This window comes from Mauremys mutica, chromosome 7 (assembly GCF_020497125.1).
Source record: "Mauremys mutica isolate MM-2020 ecotype Southern chromosome 7, ASM2049712v1, whole genome shotgun sequence".
Taxonomy (NCBI): domain Eukaryota; kingdom Metazoa; phylum Chordata; order Testudines; family Geoemydidae; genus Mauremys; species Mauremys mutica.
In genome coordinates this window covers 72026888-72048753 of record NC_059078.1, presented here as the reverse complement: position 1 = coordinate 72048753, position 21866 = coordinate 72026888, and the positions used below count along the sequence as shown (strand labels likewise).

At 41.9% G+C, this 21866-nt stretch overlaps 2 long non-coding RNA genes across 4 annotated transcripts in view; one reads left to right on the top strand and one right to left on the bottom strand.

The window, feature by feature from the left end:
- Nucleotides 1-1400: 1400 nt before the first annotated feature.
- On the bottom strand, nt 1401-20186 carry LOC123373847. Its single transcript, XR_006580889.1, has 2 exons — nt 20052-20186; nt 1401-2453 (listed from the first exon to the last, which is right to left on the bottom strand). It is a non-coding gene; the product is annotated as an uncharacterized LOC123373847 (long non-coding RNA).
- LOC123373846 overlaps nt 8611-21866 on the top strand; it is a 30203-nt gene continuing 16947 nt past the window's right edge. The window contains exons 1-2 of one of the 3 annotated variants that reach the window (XR_006580887.1): nt 8611-9080; nt 9205-9296. This is a non-coding gene — a long non-coding RNA (uncharacterized LOC123373846). Of the gene's footprint in view, nt 9297-20019; nt 20149-21866 lie in introns of those variants that run through there. The other 2 variants (XR_006580886.1, XR_006580888.1) reach the window with 2 other exon arrangements.

Genomic DNA, 21866 nt, shown 5'->3' with positions numbered 1-21866 from the left:
GCTGTTACTTCATTTCTCCCAAATCAAATATACTGATCCACTGTAACTTGCTGTCGAAAAAGTAGGATAAGAAATGAAGAAGCAAGAAATGCTTCCCAGTGGTTTTTAGGACTGGAATTTTTAGGAGCTATTTTCAACAGCTATTGCCCTTTAAAAAAAGTTTTATTTGTTTAAAAGGAAGACAGTGATACTGCATTGCAAAATTCCACATAGAAACAAAGAGTGGAACAAAAGACTAATAAGGGCACCTCAACTTTTCCTCATTTATGTAGGACAGTCTTATAATATGCATCCAGATATCCTCCAATCTCACAAGCTGAAAATTGTTCCACTTTACTGCAGTTCTGTAACCATATGGGAAACAATCCTGTCTGTGTTCTGTGCACATCCAAAATTTCTGCTGAATGACCCGCCCTGGGAGCAAGTCACCATTGACCTAGGGCTGGGGCAGAAGGAGGGTGTGGGATGGGGAGGGAAGAGCCCAGGGCTGGGGCAGCAGGGGAGTGTGGGTGGGGGTGGGGAGAGGGCACTGGTGGGGGAGAAAGGAGGGAGCCCAGCATTGGGGCAGCAGGGGGTGCAGGTGCGGGGGGGAGCCCAGGGCTGGGGCAGCAGGGGAGTGCAGTGGGGAGCCCAGGGCTGGGGTGGCGGGCAGCCAAAAATGTTTTTGCTTGGGGCAGCAAAAAACCTAGAGCCGGCCCTGCTCAGTAGCCTTCCCTCTCATTAGCCATTATCATCAAGGACACTGAAGGTCATTTTAAGGCAACTGTACTTTGTGCATCTGAGAAATGAAGTTACAGCTTTAAAAAGTCCAGTAAATAAAAAACCAGACTGTAAAATTATCCAGAATATTTGATTTCAGCCCAATAACTAAACAGAACAGTCCTCCTTTATTTATTAGATGGAAGAGGAAAAGGATGCCAAGGGAAAGAGAAAAAAGTCTTCTGGTTCAGTCAGTTACAGTGTAGGCAGTAGCTTAATTCCCTACATGTGAGACAAAAAGTATTGCTATCTCCTTTCAAAAGAAGCAGATTTGTTTCTCTCTTTTTTCACCAAAATAAAGAAATCTAGTCTTTGAGCCTTGTTTAGACAAAACTCTTATAGACTTTTGCCTGACTAAGAACTACAGGACTTAGCCTCTTGATTATTATTATTATTTTTTAAAGTTGACATAATAGTGACCAATAAAGGGACAAACTACAGAGTGTGATCAGTGGCACATGTTTATGCCAGATTTACACAGATCAGAATGTGTCTCGGAGCAAACCGCATGGTAGTGGAAAGCATTAACCACATATAGCACAAATCATCCTATTAAACACAGCACGAGAAGGGCAGAATCAGGCCCACAGTCTTTTATGACATTGGGTATGTTTGACATAAAATGCTGGAGGTTGCTTTACTGATAGGAGTGCTAATAAGCTTTTAATTGTCCTAGTCCCTCCTTTCCAAAATATTCAGTTTGAGAAGTGCTAAGGCACACAAACTACAGGACATATTTAAACGTAAATAATCACATTCTGTTTTCCATAATAAATTCGGTCACTACAATTCAGGGGAAATTCCTGCAGCATGTTTGCTTTAACTTGCCACAGTTTGTGTTTTACATTTGCACAATTGAACTTTGACCACCGGGTCATAAAGCACATAAGAATTCTAGCCAAGGGATGGGGATAGCTTTGTGTTGCCACATTTGGAATTTTGGGGAAAAAAATAAATAAAAACCCAACCAACCAAAAACCCAACAACAAGAAGAAATGGTCAAAACAGAAGAACGAGTTTTCAAACCAAACAGACACAAGACTGTGGTTAATTAATAGCAATGATTATGCCATTCATTGCACTATTCCCTTTGAGGGAAAATATATTCAGCTTCTATCAAACTATATAGATAGATAGCTCTCAGGGCTTACCATGCTTTTCAGACTAATATAGTTACCTTGTGTCTTTTTGGTGCTATTTACAAGTGGTCATAACTACAAAGGTATGTGCTACTTGTTTTTCTTTTTGTCATACGTTGGTCAGTTATGGTCATAAAGAGAAGCAGAATCCAAGAAACAAGTGATACGAAGTACAGTGCAGTCAATTAGATGTAGGCAGAGTGGTAGGAACTATAGCAAGTTAATATAAAGTTATATATACAGTGTCCTGCAGGACCTCAGCAGCCATAGGCCTGGGAAAAGCTCAGTTTTTGTGATGGATCCTATTAAATGGTTGCTATTTGTGAGTAAGTTTGTAGCTTGTTTAGTTGCAGGATTCTTTGTCCATTAGGCCTGGTTATACAGTTCCATGTAAAGAGATCTGGGGCATATGCTTCATTTTCCAGATCACCACGGCAACAGGGGGGAGAAACATCAGAAAGCTCATTATCATCACTGAAGCAAAGATCACCAGGATTATTGTCCATGGTGCCAAGACAGTGTCCACCATGATTTCCTCACTTTTAAGACCTGAATCTGTGAAGAGAAAACACACTTAAGTCTTTTTCTAAAAAGTCTGCTTGAAGATTACAGTAACTCCTCACTAAACGTTGTAGTTATGTTCCTGAAAAATGTGACTTTAAGCAAAATGCTGTTAAGCGAATCCAATTTCCCCATAAGAATTAACGTAAATGAGGGGGTTAGGTTCCAGGGACATTTTTTTCAAAAGCGAAAAGACTATATATATATATATATATATATATATATATATACACACACACACACACACAGAGTATAAGTTTTAAACAAACAATTTAATACTGGTACACAGCAATGATGATTGTGAATCTTGGTTCAGGTGGAGGAGTCAGAGGGTGGGATATTTCCCAGGGAATGCCTTACTGCTAAATGATGAACTAGCAATTGGCTGAGCCCTCAAGGGTTAACTCTCACACTCTACAAGGCAGCACGAATGGAGGGAGGAGAGGGGAGCAGCATCCCAGACAGACACAGAGAGAGAGACACAGAGAGAGAGAGAGAGAGTGTGTGTGTGTGTGTGTGTGAGAGAGAGAGAGATGCGCATTACCCCTTTAAGTATGCTGACCCTACCCTTAAGTACACTGCCTTGTTAATTAGATCAGCTTGCTGAGACTGCAGCTGCTGCCAGCAAGCTCCTTCCATCCTGAGCCCTGTTGTGTGTCCCCTCTGCTCTATGGAAGATGGGGTAAGCGGGATGCAGGGGGGAAGGGGACACCCTGACATTAGCCCCCCTCTTCCTTCCCTTCCTCCCTGCACAGCAAGCAGGAGTCTCGGGGAGCAGCTCCAAGGCAGAGGGCAGGAGCAGCACATGGCAGTGAGGGGAGGGACAGCTGCAACTGATAGCCTGCTGGGCAGCTGCTGCACACTGAACTTAGGGGAGCGAGGAGCTGATAGGGGGGCTGCCGGTCCACTCTGATTCCAAGCCCCCACCAGCTAGCTGCAAGGGGCTGCTCTTCCTGCAAGCAGTGGACAAAGCAGGCAGCTGCCAAACAATGTTATAAGGGAGCATTGCACAACTTTAAACAAGCATGTTCTCTAATTGATCAGCAACGTAACAACGAAACAACGTTAACCGGGATGACTTTAAGTGAGGAGTTACTGTACCAGAGACATTGCACTCACTTTACTTAGAGTAAGGACTTGACACGGAGAAAGAACACTTTAGTTTGAATATCAAAAATCATTGTTGTCTGTAACAGCTTATTAATGAAGCTAGTACTTTTCATCCATAGATGTTGCCCACTTTTGTAAAGTGCATTAGCAGCCCTGCTTTACAGATTGGGTTAACTACCACAGCAAACAAATGGCCCAGCGGGGACTACAATCCAGAATGCTTGACTGCCAGCCTAGCACATGCAACTGGATCACACCTTCATAATCTTTTGGAGCTTATTTCAGATTAACAGTGTTTATTATTCTGTAAACAATCAAATACAGGACAGTAAATAATTACAACAGCCCTGTGAGGTAGACAAGTATTGTTCAAGCCCACACAGTAAATCAGATCTAGATGTAGAACAAAGAAATCCTGGATCTCAGTCCCCAGCACACGAGAGTCTTGTTTACACAGGGGAACATATGCAAACATTTCCCATGGGTGCCAGCACCAGGTCACCTTCACTGATCTTAACAAGCAGCCAGCTTCCATTGGTGTTAAGTACTGCATCAGTTAGACCTGCTCTGAACAGCATTACCTGAAATGGATGTCAGTGGCCTGTCTACACTGTGGTGCCCAATGTCACTGAAACTAGTGGAGCCAAATCAGAGTTTGGAAAATGTTTACACAAGGCTATAGAAAGAAACACAGTGGCAGGCACTGCCCCCAACAATCATGCCTAGGGTTGGAGCATAGGTCACAGCTAGATGGAGGATTAGTCCTGAGCCAATGGTGGACGTGGAATCAAGATCCAGAGTTATGGTCCAGGCCAGAGGTCAAAGTTGGGTGGTCAGAGTTCAAAGACAAGCCAAGTTGGTACCGAAGCCAGGGTCCAGATACATGCCTAACGTTGAAAACCAGATAGTCAGAGTCTGAGGGTCTGGGGTGGGTGGGTCAAGAGGCAGAGACAAGGCTGGAGCAGGTCAGTGACGAGGCTAGAGTGAAGCTAGTGTCGGGTAAGGGCAGGGCTCAGGCAAGGCTGAGGAGGAGGTTGGGAGTCGCTGGAGTCTGGTGCACTGTGTGGCAGCAGGAGGATTCCTGTGCAGGTCGTGCTGTTGCTCAGCCTGAACTGCAGCTCTGCAGGGGCTCTGGAAATACTTGATCCTGGGGTCATCTGACCCAGGCTCTGCTCAATGATAGGTTGCCCCTGCATGCCTGGGGGCTGACTCACTGAAGGCCCAGATGAGTGCTGAGGCCAGGTTTACACTACACACTTACATTAGTATAACTACGTCACTTGGGGGGTGAAAAATCCACACCCCGAGCAATGTAGTTATACTGACCTGACCCCTGGAGCAGACAACGTTCTGTCCACAGGAGAGCTTCTCCCATTGACTTAGCTGCCGCTTCTCGTGGAGGTGAATTAACTACGCTGATGGGAGAAGCTCTCCTGTTGGCATAGTAGCATCTTCGCTGTAGCAATTTAGTATAGACCTGCCCTAACTCATCACAGCAGGTGAGCGACCAGCCCTAGTTTGGCTGAGAGTTTGCTTCACACGCACAAGGTTCATTCATTATCCCACTCAGATTTGTCAGTGCTAGCCATGCACTTCTAGAAAACAGATTGTTTCTAGGGGACTAAACACTAGCTTAGAATAATTATTAGGTATATATGTAACCAGATCATGCTTAGAGGCTCCCCCGAGATCAGGCCCCATTGTGCGAGCATTGTACAAGCCCATGGAGATAGACCATAAGCTCTTTGGGGCAGGGACCAATGAGACAAGACAGCCAAAGGGTGGGAAGGGTGGCACCATATGGCCATGGTGACACAGCTGGTTGCTAGCAGAGCAGGATGAGAACAATAATCCTAAATGCAGACAGCAACTTCCATGGCAAAAAGGATTCCAACGTACTTTACAACTTCAAATATGAAATGAAATACAAACGGTCCCCAAGGATCCCTTCATCCACCAGTGAAATGCAGCTACATCTGGGTGAAGCTGCCTAATATCAGATAGCACCACCATGTAACAATCTAGGACAAGAGGCAAAGATACTTTTTCTGATTCAAAATAGAGTGGAAATGATGGAAAAAGGAAGAATTTATCCACAACACCAGACTTTACTTCCTACTCTTTCAAGAAGATCCATGAGATTGAATGGGTCTGTAAGTAGGCAAGACCTCATCGTAACAGCCTGTCAGAAAGACAGCAGCAGCTCAGGCAGTGTATGGTCGCTCCAACTTCATTGTGGTGCTTTGATTTACTACTGGGGTTTTGGCTCCGCAGGAAAGGTGCCGTCTGTCAAGTGCTGTGGGTCAAGTCTGTTCTACACACTCTAGCTTATGATAGGGTCCCTTCAAAATGGGATATAGCTGCCGGAATAATGAACTCTTTTCAGAGTGGTAGCCATGTTAGTTTGTATCAGCAAAAACAACGAGGAGTCCTTGTGGCACCTTAGAGACTAACAAATTTATTTGGGCATAAGCTTCTCCGGTATTCAGGCCAAGCTCCTCCAGATGTCAGTTGTTTTGAGATAATAGTAACCTTATTCAAAAAAGCAGGAGAAAGCAACAAGAAACTGTGATAATCACTCAGTGTTTAAGGTTCTTACCAGAGCTCTGCTTTATTCTAGGGCTGTCAATTAATCGCAGTTAACTCACGCGATTAACTCAAAACAATTAATCGCATTTAAAAAAATTAATCGTGATTAATCATACTGTTAAACAATAGAATACCAATTGAAATGTATTAAATAATTTTGGCTGTTTTTCTACATTTTCAAATATATCTATTTCAATTCCAACACAGAATACAAAGTGTACAGTGCTCACTTTACATTATTTTTATTAAAATATTTGCACTGTAAAAATGATAAACAAAAGAAATAGCATATTTCAATTCACCTCATACAAGTACTGTAGTGCAATCTCTTTATCATGAAAGTGCAACTTACAAATGGAGGTTTTTTGGTTACATTACTGCACTTAAAAACAAAACTATGTAAAACTTTAGAGCCTACATGCCACTCAGTCCTACTTCTTGTTCAGCCAACTGCTAAGAGAAACAAGTTTGTTTACATTTACGGGAGCTAATACTGTCCACTTCTTAATTACAATATCACCTGAATGTGAGAACAGGTGTTCGCCTGGCACTGTTGTAGCTAGTGTCGCAAGATATTTACGTGCTAAAGATTCATATGCCTCTTCATGCTTCGGCCATCGTTCCAGAGGACATGCTTCCATGCTGATGACACTCGTTAAAAAAAATGTTAATTAAATTTGTGACTGAACTCCTTGGGGGATAATTGTATGTCTCCTGCTCTGTTTTACCCACATCCTGCCATATATTTCATGTTATAGCAGTCTTGGACGATAACCCAGCACACGTTGTTCATTTTAAGAACACTTTCACTGCAAATTTGACAAAATGCAAAGAGAATACCAATGTGAAATTTCTAAAGCTAGCTACAGCACTGGACCCAAGATTTAAGAATCTGAAGTGCCTTCCAAAATCTGAGAGGGATGAGGTATGTAGCATGCTTTCAGAAGTCTGAAAAGAGCAACGCACTGATGCAGAAACTACAGAACCCAAACCGAAAAAGAAAACTAACCTGCTGGTGACATCTGACTCAGATGATGAAAATGAACATACATCAGTCTGCACTGCTTTGAATTGTTATCGAGCAGAACCCATCATCAGCATGGACGTATGTCCTCTGGAATGGTGGTTGAAGCATCAAGGGACATATGAATCTTTGACACATCTGGCATGTAAATATCGTGTAACATGAACTACAGCAGTGCTGTGAGAATGTCTGTTCTCATTTTCAGGTGACATTGTAACAAGAAGCGGGCAGCATTATCTCCTGCAAACGTAAACAAACTTGTTCATCTGAGTGATTGGCTGAACAAGAAGTAGAACTGAGTGGACTTGTAGGCTCTAAAGTTTTACATTGTTTTATTTTTGAATGCAGGGGTTTTTTTGTACATAAATTCTACATTTGTAAATTCAACTTTTATGATAAAGAGATTGCACTATAGTACTTGTATTAGGTCAATTGAAAAATACTATTTCTTTTGTTTTTTTACAGTGCAAATATTTGTAATAAAAATAAATATAAAGTGATCACTGTACACTTTGTATTCTGTAAAAAGTGACAAAGAGTCCTGTGGCACCTTATAGACTAACAGATGTATTGCAGCATAAGCTCTCTTGGGTGAATAGCCACTTCGTCAGTGCTTTATTCAGTGTTGTAATTGAAATCAATATATTTGAAAATGTAGAAAACAGCCAAAAATATTTAAATAAATGGTATTCTATTATTAACAGCATGATTAATCATGATTAATTTTTTAAATCACTTGACAGACCTACTTTATCCTGTATCCCGTGCCAAGATCCATCTTGCTGTAAAACAACAACAACAACAGCCCTGTCCAGACTCCCTGTTTGGCTAGCTCGGTCCTTAAAGGCACAGTCTCCAATACCAGAGAAACAGTAGAAGTGAAAAATCAAGGTTGCCCTTTTTAGATCCCAAGGTAGGGTGAAGAGCAGCCAGGAAAGGAGACAGCTCTGCTGCAGAGGGAGGGAGTGCTGGCTGTGTGCTCAGATCAGAGTGATAAATCAATGGCGTGACCTAAGGGAGACAGTATGAGGAAATAAGCAGAGGACACATTATCTACATCCTATAATTAAGCATTTGCACCCCAGGGCAGATGAAGGAAGGTGAGCTACAGGAAGCCATGTTGATATTTAGACATGGTCTAGGTGTAAACTTGTTCCCTGTGAAGATACTGCATCCCCAGCTGAGCTAGAAGCCCTCTCTTGGGAGGCAGGAGCTATAGTAACAGGAGAGATGTTACATGGCTGGCCAGGACTGAGACTTCTTTTTTAAAGGAAGAATCAGACCTGATTTGAGTGGCTGGAGGGATTCTGCTTGGGCCAGCTCACATTAATGAGCAATTGGCTGTGAGCAGCCACACTGCTCACCAGCCACAGTGCTGAGGTGTGAAGCAGCACCTCCCAAAGGAGACATCCTGCAGGGAGGGAGGGAGGCAGGCAGGGATGGTGTGTGTGTGTGTGTGAGCGAGTGAGAGAAATGAGGTGTTTCCCCCACCTGAGCCTGAAGAAGTGAAGGTGACTCAGAAGAGGCCAATCAAGATTATTAACCACACTCTGGGGGGAGTCTGGCTTGACTGATAAGCATTAATTGGGGATGAAGCCCTGCTAGGCAGGAGCAGGCTGGGCTTGTATACGGCCAGGAAGTTGAGAACAGAAGGGAGTGAGTCTGGAGTTATTCTCTGGGTACAGAGAGGTGGGTTGGCAGGCAGAAACTTGGGGGAGTAAGAGCCCTGTGAGAAGGGTTTACCCCAAGAAGTTGTGGGGAAGAAAGCATGTGGAAGGCAGAGTAGGAAGAAGCCCAGGGAAAGAGCTGGGGTTGAGAATCTGTAGACCTTGGCTGCTGATTATAGGATCCCTGGGCTGGAAAGGGGAACCCAGGCCTGCACACATATCAGCCACTGGGTAAGTGGCCTGGACTTAGAATTGGTATGGAGGGCTATCTGAGATGGTGTCAGACAGTTTGTCTGGAGAGGCTTTCATACCCTGGAAGGGGAAAACTATAGGGTGACCTGTCTGAGTCTTGCAGAGAGAGATTATGGCACAAGCAAATGATGGAAAGGGGTGCCAGAATGGATGAGATCTGATCTTCAGACCCTGCTACAAGAAAGTGCCCCAGTGGTAAGTGAACCTTGTTAGTGTGTGTGTGAGATCACAACTCTTGAGTGTAGACCAGTAAGACATATATTTCAACCCAGTAGTCTGGCTAAGCACAAACTGCAAACCCTAGCCCCCACCCATCCATTCAAAAAGGCATAGGCTGCTGCCAGTTAGCCCTGCAAGTGCATTAATGATATCCATTGTAATATAGCGCACTGCCACCCTCATATGAACAACTTACTGGATAGGGAAAGCTCTAGGAGAAGCAATATAGTTTGGTGTTTAAAACAAATCTGTTCTCTGCTCCTGCAAAGTTGAGGGTGATATGTGTCAGCACTACAGTACTTTTTATACATTTATCATAAAACTGCAGGCTGATAGTTTACAGGCCAGGCCAGGCTCTGAAGATGAAACCAAAGCTTCAGAACTTTAAAGTGATGCCACATCATGCTATTATCGCTCACAAGCGAAGCTGGGTCAGAAGTAGGAGAAGTAAAACGATGTTTTATGGAAGCATTCCTCCTGGAATTGCAATCTACGGGTCAGACACTCCTGCAGGAAGCCAGACTTCCTTTTACTGAGGTATGAGTACCTGCTCTTCCCAGCAGTGTTAATTTCTAAAGTCCCCTTCTTAGGTTGATTTAATAAATTACAGATGAATGAAGTCTCAGTCTTTGAGCTACCCTTTTCCACCTGCCAGTTACGTTTATATGACTTTAGGTAATGCACAAATCATGCACATCCACTGAGCCAAACCTCCCTGTAACAGGAGAGCATAGAGAGCTGCATCTGCTAACCCAGCTGTAAAGCTGCTGTAGTAGCTACAAAGTAGCAGTGCTGATTCTCCACACCATACCAAAAGGTTTGTGAGGACAATACACAACCCACCACAGTCCTTCACAAAGCCCACTCACTTAGACTTTACACAGGGGATGAGAATTTGTCCCATCATGTATAAAATGCCAAAACTTCTTACATACTGAATACTGACACGCAAATATGTGATAGTAGAAAATACATTAATTTCACTGTAACTATATGCTAAAATTCAAAGAGAGACTAATAAGGAGAACACTGGTTTTGTAAACACTGAAAAACATTGTAAAACACTAAAAAATGTAGATGGAAAATCCTTGAAGGAGGAGGTCTTTTGAGGAGAAACTTGAAGACAGGTGGACAGAGTCCATTGAAGGGGCCTGCACTGGAAAAAAGTGTGTAGTTGAGTGGTAAGTCAGGTATCTCGGGTGGTGCAAAGGGCAATAAAAGAGCAAGATTGGAGCAGAGGGGTAGGCAGGAGTTAAACTGTGCAGGACCTTAAAGGCTAGGGCAAAGGATCTGTAATAAGGATCGTATCCTGTGACCCATGGGTGGAGACGGTATCTGGCACACCTGACTTGCTAATGAATGCTAGCAGGATTTTGCTGGTGACATTTTTTAGGAACATTGGGATTTATCATCAAGCAGATTCCAAATGGAACTTCATTTTGCCATTAGGCAAAAGGAAACAGAACCTGTTAATTGAGGACCAAATCCTGAACTCTGCTTCCAATCCAAGAATTTTTCATGGGTTTTGGGGAGCTGGAGTTTCCTTTCCATTCTGGGCAATGGAGTGCCAATGCACCCACTCTTATGCAGGGAGTTTTGAACTTCAAGTCCATAAACCCCAATCTTATATCCCCCTCCTCTGGTCTAGGTAAGGCTGTTTGGAGAGCTGCTCCCTAGCACATAGCAAAGCCGCTCCCTTCCCCTTCAGCCACATAAGTGTAACTTGATGAATTAATTTCACCTGTAGTAAATTGTGCAATGCTGTACACGGAAGTAAGAAATTCTGTCCAGATGCCTGGCAGATCAGCTTACAACCTGAAGCATGAATGCGATTATTACCTGTATTGTTATCTTAGCTGCATGTTTGTAGTTAAATAGTCATCCTTGTTGGAATGCAACCAGTCAGGCTATTTCCCCTCTCAGTATAGCTAGCTGTATCATGTCCTGTGCCACCAATTGTATAAAATACACATCTCATAAAACGTTTACTGGCTTGTCGGTACACAGATAGTCTTTCTCCATTCTAGCTGCTCTGACTAATGCTGCACTGACTCTCCATTGAGTCAGAACAGCAGGAGTACAGTGTGTTCTGTCCAGGAGCTGGTTAATTTGGCCTCGTGGCCTCTGCACACCTCTGTATCAGACTATTTCCCCTCTCCTTCATTCTGCTAACCTGGTTTGTCTCTTCTGCTAATAGTGCTTTCTTTACTCTGTTCTTGCCTTCAGTTTTCCTTCAGCTTTTGTCTTAACCTTTGATTTCTTTTGGCTTCCTTCCCTTTCCCTCCTTTACCTGGACACTTGCTTTTCCTCCACTGATTTCTGTTCCCATTTGTGTTTCTGTTTTTTCTCGCCCTATTTTAATGTACTGCTTTTCTCCCCCCACAACACCTACATGCAGACAAACAATTTTCAACTGCATCATTCTTTTCCACCAGAAGTTTATTTTCCCATTTAATGCTCTATAGCTCCCCTCAGCTGCTAATTAGGAGAGGAAACGAAAAGCCAGTGTAACAGTGCACAGCAGTTTCTGATCACACAGTCGAAACAGAAACAGCAGCACTGACTTTTTCTTTTAAATTTTGGCTGAGATGAAATGAGCACATTAAAAATTTATCCCAGTAATTACCTACTTCAAATGACCTATACAACATAGAGCAGAAAAAGATGGAGTGTAAGATATTCGGGGGGGAAGGAGTGTTGAGAATTAATGGTGCTGTGTAGCTGAGTTAACTCTCGCCCTTTTATTCCAGTTTACCTTTATATTCATTTCAAAATTAGATTAACCAATCATTTCAATAGTGTCTTAAAGTGCGCTAAATTCATAAGGAACTTGTATTACGATGATGGGGGGGGGCAAATGGAAAGATTTTTTACTAACTCCTGTAAGTTCTAAAAAATATCCGGGTTCATTGTAACTAGCAGATACAGAAGTTGCAGATGGCAATGTGATTCTCCCACCCTTCCCACAACGTTGACAATGTCCATTTGAACAGGCTTCATTGTGACATGTCAGTCAGCATTTGGATATTTTATCCACTCCCTTTGAAATGGGCCTACAATCACTTTCCATTCCATTTTCTATCATGAATAGCTTTGCATTGAGGTGAAGGGACCTTGCATGCAGAATATTGTAGAAATAGGTTTAAAACACCTCTTCAAACAAGCAACCATACTGCATATTTCCCAACCTGCCAAGCGTCAAATGTAGGACACAATACGTTAGATGCCAGTCACAGTAAAATGTTCATGCTGGGAACATAAAATATGATGGAATTTTTCCTTTAAAATAAGTCTGTCCATAACCTCCTCTTCGTTTCTGAAGTAAATCATTGTCAATGGAACTGAGGGGATACTAAACTGGTCTGGAACATAAGTGATTTGGGGATGCTAATGAGTAACATCCCTTGGAAGGAGAGACACTCATGAGAGATGCATCCCGGCGACCTGCTGACCAGCATGGGTGGAGTAGCAAGAGCCTCTAGCAAGGATAGCTGATGACTCTTCAATAGCAGCAGGCAACAAATCCCTTGAGGAAGGGGTTTTAGGAGAAATAGCGAGAGCTAAACTTGATCAGAGGAGGGTATCTGAGAGGTGGCTCCTACACTTGAGCCATTTTACTTCAGACTTGCTTGAAGTTAGCCACACTTTCTACCTTATCTTTGGACTATAGCTGGTGGAAGCTGTATTTGTATTTGAACCCTAAAGGGGCAATAGTTTCAGGAGCTTCATTATTTATTCATTTTTTAGAACAAGGTACCCCATGGAAGCGTTTAAATTGCCACCAGATAAACAAAACTCTTTCTTTGGCCAACCACAACTTAAAACTTGTGTGTCCCCATCCTTAGCAAATAGGCCTATTGTCATCATTGTCAAAATGAAACATCTCATTGACTGCATATGACTAACCGTCTAATTTAGAACTTGAAAGAGCAGGTGCCTTGAAAAGATGGTGAACAGCTTCCATTCTCTAGAACAGCTAAGACTTCCTTTGCAGCTCATAATTATAACATAGCCTTTAAGATCATTGCTGAGGGCTGCAGAAACACAAAGTACTGATGAAAGGCCTTGTTTTATGGTATACTTGCAGTCTAGTACTTGTCTGAAAATCTACAGTCTACAATGAATTTACAGAGTTTAAACACCAGGTGGGAATATATTTGGGCCAGGTGGTCTAAAGACTTAGGCCTGGGCTACACTAGCGGACGGGGGGTGGGGTTCAAACTAAGATACACAACTTCAGCTACGTGAAAGCGTAGCTGAAGTTGGAGTATCTTAGTTCGACTGACCTGGCCATCCTCACGGCGGCGAGTCAACTGGCATGGCTCCCCCGTCGATGCCGCTTACTCCTCCTGCCGAGGTGGAGTATGGGCATCGATTAGCGGATCAATTTATTGCATCCAGACGAGATGTGATAAATCGATCCCCGATACATCAAACGCTACCCACCAATGCGGTCTGTATTATAGACGTATTCTTAGTCTTTGTTGACAGGTGGGAAACAGAGATGATCCTGGTGCCCTTAATCATCATCACTCAAGGCACTTCTGATAGCACTTTGGGGAGGTAGGGAAGGGCGGGAGGAAGAGGAGACAAGTTCCCAGTCACCTTTTCCCTTCAAGGAACCCATCCTGGTGTCTTCCCACCAGCACCCGGTTGAAGCTATGTAAAAGGCTTTTCTTAGCCTTCTGCAGGTTTTAGCACATTAATATAGTTTCTGTCTCTGGCAGTAATAATCGTTTTATTGCAGCTGGTCAAAAGGGGATCATAGGCCTAGGGAAAGTGAAATGGAGAATGAGAGTAGCTAGCTTGTGCCAGTCTCTTGTTTTCTATTCTCAGATACATCTTAAAATGGCTTTCACAAAGGGGGTGGCGAGTATAACCTAGTGCCCTACTCTTAGCTTTGTTCTTATGATCAGTTCAAAGTGCTTCATAATTCTGTCCTTCTTTAGATTTCATAATATTTAGGTAACTTTTGTAGAGTGTTGAAAGGCTACAAATTTTACACTATTGACTATTCTCTGGAAAAGTACAAAGCAAGTTCGACATGGGATTCTCCTTGGGGAAGGCTGTCAAGAACTTGACACAATGACCAAATGAAATAATGGCCCCAAAATCCATGGAGGCGTATGATCTGAAGTATTCATAACAACAAATATAACCGAGTCTGTGTTCTCATTTCTACCAGGATATCCCCTTAGTAACTAGTGTCTAATGCTACTCATATAGCACCTAGCAGCTAATAGTCAGTCAGCTGGAACTGTACAGGATATGTGGATAAACATATGGTTGCTTTTTTTGAAATGGTTTCAGTGTAATTGTGTTACTCTTGAATACCTCCTGGAGACACATCATCCCTTAAATGACAGGTACAGACCACAAGACATTGTAACAATAGAGGAAAAAAAAATCCCTGCCAGTGAATTAGCTTGATGCTTTGTGTTTCATTGAGCAAGAACTAACTGCTAAAGGTTTGTAAAGCAAATATGGACATATCTTAGCTTCGAAGCTTGTGTGTGGGTTTTTAGCAGTGAGTATTAGTGAGGTACCAAGGAAACTAGCAGGCACTTGGTTAGTGAAGTATGTCCAAGCTGCTGACTGTAATATTTAACTCCTTGTCTTGGAATGGCCTCTGACATTCAAGTCTCAACATTATTATGGTAGTGCCTGAAGGGCAATTAAGAAGAGCACCCCATTGAGCTAGGAATTGTACAAACACAGTAAGGACCAGTCCCTGCCCTGAAGAGCTTATAATTACTAGTTTCTTGACTATTGTCATCACTGTACTGCCAGCCAAGAGGATTTTTTTTATAGTTTAGCTGCATTTTCTGGATGATTTTTTGTTTCATGAACAAGAATACAATATTTGTTGGGCCTGACTGGAAGAACCTGTTTGAGCGGCTCTGCTGCTTTGCTGCCCTCTCTGAAGCATGCAGCAAGGGATTGTTATCTTGCATCGATCATTTCAATTAATTCCAGTCTGTTTGCAACAGATTTCTTTTTCCAGAGTGTCGTTTACCTTTGTAGGGAAGGAGTTCTTGTAGGTTATAGAAACTCAATGCAGTTTTCTTCCCTTGGCAGCTTCCCTGCTCCTGCCCAGTTGGGGCATGCGAAGCCTGGGATTCCGCAGGTGATCAGTGAGTTCCCAGCCCACCTTCCTCAGGGCGGGCTCTCGCTGAAGGCATCGGGAGGCATGGACAGAGATGGGACAGTGCGTCCCTTGCCTGGGGCCATGCTTGCTGTTTACAGTTGCTGTAGCTACCACAGCAGCTCAATGACTCCGGGCTACTGCAGGGCTTGGTAGATCCCCATTAGGGTGGGGAGTTCGTGCTTCATGACACAAGAATAGCAGCAAAGTCCAGTTCTGCTGAATGGGGAGCTCTACTTCCTACTGGCTGGCCCCCATGTGGTGAGGGCAGGCCCTACCACAGGGATCCCACCTAAGTTCCTGTAGGATGCATGCAACCTGCTGGGCTCACCCATTCTCAATAGCATTGAGAGCTCTGTGGGTGATGTGTGGAGAGCCTGAGCTCAGGAGAATCCTTCCTCGCTGCCACCTACAGAAAGGGGTTTGCTGCTTTTCAACACATACAGAAGAAGGGGCCCAAGTCTACAAACCCCACTGAGGCTAGCCCTATTGACTTCAGTGGGACTCCTCCCAATATACCCATCAGTAAGGGATTGCAGGATTGGTCCCTAGGGCTGGAAATATTTGCTGTAAATGAAGGTTTTCTCTCAGATTATTTTATAGCAATGAGCACTATCAGCTGTGCATGGGAGCTTGCAGGCAGAGCAGCCTGGCTGGTGAGGGACAATTTCATGAGACTACTTGCTCAGATGTTCCCATGCTGCAGTAAACATACTAATTCCGATACAATCAGCAGACCATGGAAGCAAAGATGTACTGTACAACAAGAGTACTGTGAAATAAGTAAAAATCAATGCACAGAAAACAACTGCTAATTTAAAATCCATACAATCACCTCTCCCCTGGCGGTGCAGCTCAGTGGTGACTTGACTGGCTTGGCTCTGCCAGCTGCCGCACAGGGAGTGGGCGTGGTGCACCATGTGACTAAGTGGGGTTGGCTCTGAATCAACAGGAAACCTGTGCATGGGAGGTGGGTGGCTACCCCTCCACACTTCCCCTGGCCCCCTCTCCCTCTGGAGCCTGTGTGGTTGCCAGATGTGGCTTCCAAGGCACTCACTGCCCTGGATCAGGGCTCCTGTTCATTAGCCATCTGTGGCCCTTGTTATCCCTCTACCCTGCCCCCCGCCAAATATAGAAGTCAAACTACACCCATGATTTCCCCTCCGCTCCCCCCCCCCCCAAAAAAAAAGCTTTACAAGATTTAACAAGATCTTGAGTTTTCTTCACTGCCCTGATGGGCTAAGTGTAGTGCTGACAGCACAATAGATCCAATATATGTTTTATTCGGTTGTGACTTTTGGATTAAGACTATTGGCCTAGGCTGTTCCCTCTTTAGGGAGCTCTCCCTCTTTTTGTGTGGAAGGATGGAATTTCACCTCTTCAGCAGCAGCATAACCACCAAGTAGAAGCCCATCTGATGTGGCTTCATGTGAGCTTTTGTAAAGGAGAGCAGCAGCCAGTGGTCACTGTCTCAGCAGCACCATCCCTTGCTCATTTCCTAGAAGTTAGTGAAATGTAGCCAGTTCAGGTAGAAGCTAGCTGCCAGACAAACAATCAGCAAAGTAAGAAAGAGAGAGAAACTTTAATCTAAGGACACTGAAGCAACTTCCGACTCCTACAAAAAAACTCATTGGGGTTGATAAGGTGCACATAAAGCAAACGGGACACAATCCTGGAATTCAGTTTTCTGAGGCATGAAAGACTGCGGTCTCGTCTGCCTGAACATTCTCTATCTATCCCTCTATCAATCTACATAGTCTCAGTATTTCAAACCTGGTGCTTAGACCACTAGGCCATCCCTTTACGGAAACAGTAGGAGTTAAGTTAGATTGTTGGTTTACCATATTAGAGTACTTACTGGTAATTAAAATGATACATGCCATCTTAAAAATAAAGCATGCAATATTAGTAGTGGGGAAAATAATAAATTAAGGCATCCACATCAAGGTGGATGTGACATTTTCTAAAGCCTAAACAATCAGGAGGGTAATGGTGTTTTAACACTTAACTTAGGATGGGTTTTGCTGGTGAACGTTCTCCAATGATCAACGTTCCCTAGCTTTTTTTTTTTTTTTTTTTTTTAAATGTAAGTCTGAGTTTCACTGTGCATATGGGCTTGTTCTGTACTATGCTGCTTCTGCTCTGACATCAGCTGGAGAACTGGGAAATTTTTAAAAGTCTCTTATTAAGGATATACAAATCCTTTCTTGTGTGGAGACAGGTGCTCTAAAATAGATTATGGGAAAATAATGTAAAATGGATTAAAAATAACAATTGTGTACTGATTCTGCTTCATATAATTCAGTCTCCATTAACTTACAATGATTTAATTATTTTAACTTAGTGGTCTAAATATTACATTGTATGTCCATTTTGTTACTATTTGCCAAACCCATATTTTAATAGTTACAACAACCGAATGGATTTATACAGCTCCTCTAAAGAAAGTAATTACTCCTAAAGGGCCTACGCAACACTATGCAAGGCCACTGAGGCATATACCAGTTAGAAGCTGGGTTACTGGGCCGTCTCTGTAACAGTAAGACACAATAACTAGAGCCAGTCAAAACAGGGAAACAATTTTGTGAAATGTTCTGAAATTTTTAGTTTGTTTTGCAGTGAGGAAAATGAAGGTGCCATTAAAAATGTTAAAATTATTTTGATTAAACTTTCTGAAAAAATTGGCAAACACATCAGTCAAAAACTTGGTAGAAAACTTGGAGAGCCAGAAAATGTTGTTCTGAAATTTTATGTAACAAGTTTCCATTTTTAAAAAGGGCCACTTTCTGACAAAAAATGTTCAACTCCTGAGTTAAGTCCTACAAATATATTTTTCAAAAGCACTGAAGTGACAGAGATGCCTAAATCTCACTGACTTCCTATGAGACTAAATGCCTGTCAATTTTTTTAATGGAAATTATGCTCTTCAACGACCAACCCCCCCACAAACAAACACCCTTATCCTGAAAACACTAACTACTGGGCATAGTGTTTAATGCTATAAGTCCCATTATTTTTAAAGTCATTTTTACTACTTACAATAATAAGCACTAAAACTGGTAGTAAAAGAGCTGGGTAGGAAACTGTTTTCCTACTCTGCAAAAATGTGAGACTTTAAAAAAAATTCCCATTGGGATGAAACAAAACTTTGGATACCTTTTCTGTGGAAAATCAGAGAGCCAACCCAGAATAGCAGTAGCCCAGAGGTTAGGGCATGTTTGGGAGAAATTTCTGACTCTTCAACATCTGACATGAGTGTTCTCTCTTTGTCGCTTCAGAAATTCTATCCTGGACATGAGAAACCATTCCCAAGAAAAGTGTAATAAAAAATGCCTCTTTCCCATGAAAAGTTTTGGTTTCAACAAATTGGCATTTTCCACTGAAAAATTATTGTTGAAAAATTCCCATCCAGCAATGGTATTAAGTGTAGGATCAAACTCTTAGTTGTTGTTCATAAATATTTCAATCTATTTCTGGAATTCCTTTTGAGCATATTATACTGTTGCAATTTTATTTTATTTTTTTAAAGGGAAATGACATCATTGTTTAGTCACAGTATTAAAAAATAAAGCTGGTAATTTCACAGTGTAATTAATGTAAATTGAGCTTGATGGGGTTCTATAAACAATATGAAATTTCAGTGTTGACATATATTTTGATAAAATGAAAATAAGGAGTAGGAAAGAAAAATACTAAATGAAACAATACACTTACACAGTATATTTGATCATTTTATCTCATACTATTAATAAAAGACAATTTCTGACCACTGGGACTTCACTGACAAACGTATTTTTTCCCCGTTATTGTGATATTATTCAGCTTGTTGTCTCACATAAACAGCAGCACTACATTAGTTGAAATAGTAAGAGAAAAATCATGGGTCTATTTCAAATGTGTGAACCCAAATGTCAATGAAAGTTTGTGGGTCTTTTTGTAGAATATGAAAAATTAGAATTTTCTTAATATTTGATCCAGGTATGTTTTGTGTGTATTTTGGAATTTGTGGCATATGTTTGTTATCCACCTGTCTCCTGTACTTATTGTAAGTAGGGGCCATATACTGTATATAGGACAGTAACTCCTCCTACGATAGAACGTCTATAATTAGTCTTTCATACATTTTGAGAATACTTAAAATGGAAGCAACAGAAACCAGTAGCAGCAGAGTAAATCAGTCTAGAACTGAAGTCAACAATATGAAACTATGCCAGTCTACACTGGCTGAGAATCTAGTATCTTTGTACATTACAGGAGCTTTGTTTCAAATAATAAAGGACTGTCAAGGGCAATGTATTTGCAGACCCTACTCCACATCCATTTAGTTACCATAGACTACATTGAGTTAGCAGCAGATTATTACATTGAATGACAAAATGAGCAATTTAAAATGATCAAAAAAGGAAATTAGAAACACCAGTATTAACTGTCACCATATTTGTCACTTATTTTTGCAACCTGGCTAATAAACTCATGTTCTGGATTGAATTGTTCAGGCACTGTTTCTTCTTCTACTCTTACAGGCAACTAAGAAAGCATGATGTATGATATCATTAGCAATTCTGTTTTTTCCTGTCTAATCTTACCTTCTTATTAAAGTCTTAGATGTATCTTTCAAATCTCACTGATACCATCAAGTTGCTTTGCATGGGATTCCATTCCTGGTTGCCAGCCTGAAATAGAGTAAGTTTTTCTTAAAAGTTGTTCAGCATATCAGACAAATGCAGCTAGCTGGGAGCATGATTAGCCTGTGAGACAGAGGGATCAAGTAAGGCTGACATTAAAATACACACCGCTGAACAGTTGTACTGTAGGTGCCTCTATCACCTCCCACTTTGTTCTTAAAGTGACATGATCCTTTTAAAGTAATGTTCAAGTAGGCTTAATCTGTCTTCACCACACGTGCCTCTGATGATTTGTCCTGAAACACGGTGAAATGATTGGCAGTGGGTTTGCATACTGTCAAAAGCTTTATTTTAAGAGTCACTTGTTGGTTATTAATTAAGGCCTTCTTGGAAGGGAAATGGCTTGTGCTTTTTATTTATTTTTTTAATAAATCATCAACATCATCACTTACTAGTAGGGTAACCAGATGGCAAATGTGAAAAATTGGAACAGGGGGTCAGGGGTAATAGGAGCCTATATAAGAAAAAGCCCCAAATATCAGGACTGTCCCTATAAAATTGGGACATCTGGTCACCCTATTTACTAGTCACAAACAGCTATGTATTGATTTATTTTTCTTGATTTGCCCCATTAGGGCCTGATCCAGTCCCACTGAAGTCAATGGGACTCTTTCCATAGACAGCACTGTACTCTGCATCTGGCTCTTAATGGTCCAGATTTCTAGCTGGAATTCCCATATCTTCTCAAATATATTAACTGGTGATGGTCAATTTCTTGTCTGTTTCATGGAAAATTTCAGACCAAGTGATCATTTGCTTAAAAGTATGTTTACTTGTTTTCAATGAGGTCTGTGGTGAACAATCTGTTTTAGCGTTAATGTGGCAAACTAACTGTGATGCTGTGTATAAGAAAGGAGCCCGTTTTACACAATTTTCATAAAATTTATATAAAGTGTATCATGTACAGTATCAATGGAAAAGTTACAATCAATCAGATATGATGATTATCCTGGTTAAAGCCATGTATCATCTTTGTACCTGAAATTATGAATATTGGCTATGTACTTGCATTTTACACGTGTTTGTAATCCTGGGTAGCACTCCCCAGATAGCTGTCTTACCCGAATGTAAATTCTATGTGTTGATGGCCAATTAAGGACATTTAGCGCAAAATGGGCCATTGAAGAAATTAATCTGGCCCAGTAAGCTTTTCCTGTGGATGGCTCAGAAAGAATATAGGCAATGACTGCCTCAGTGAGTCATCAAAGCATATAAGGGCATGTGATATGCTCAGGTGACTCTGAACTTCATTTGGGCCAGTAATTTCCCATGCACCTGTGCTATTGTGGGCTTCATTTGAGACAGTAAAATTCCATGCACATGGCAGAGGATATCAAAGGCACTTGAGACACTTCCATTTGGGCTTCATTTCTCTGGACTGGATTTCAAAGGAAGCTTTGAACAAGAACTGATGACCCCCAGTCTTTCTGGGCAATTGCAGAGCAACTTTTGCAAGCTAGCGGTTTATTCCATCGCTCCTTCAAACCTGATATAAGGACTTAGCAATCATATGTATGTATATGATCAATTAGCCATTTATAACTCTTCTTTTCTTTTATCAAACCTTTAGTTTTTAATTACTAAAAGATTGGCATCAGGGTGACTATTATATATTGCCCTGGCTAGGTGGCTGGTCCCTTTAGATTGAGAGGACCCTAGAACTGGTGAAATTGGTTTTCAGTAACCTCTCATCATGAACTCTAGTGTCTGGGTGGT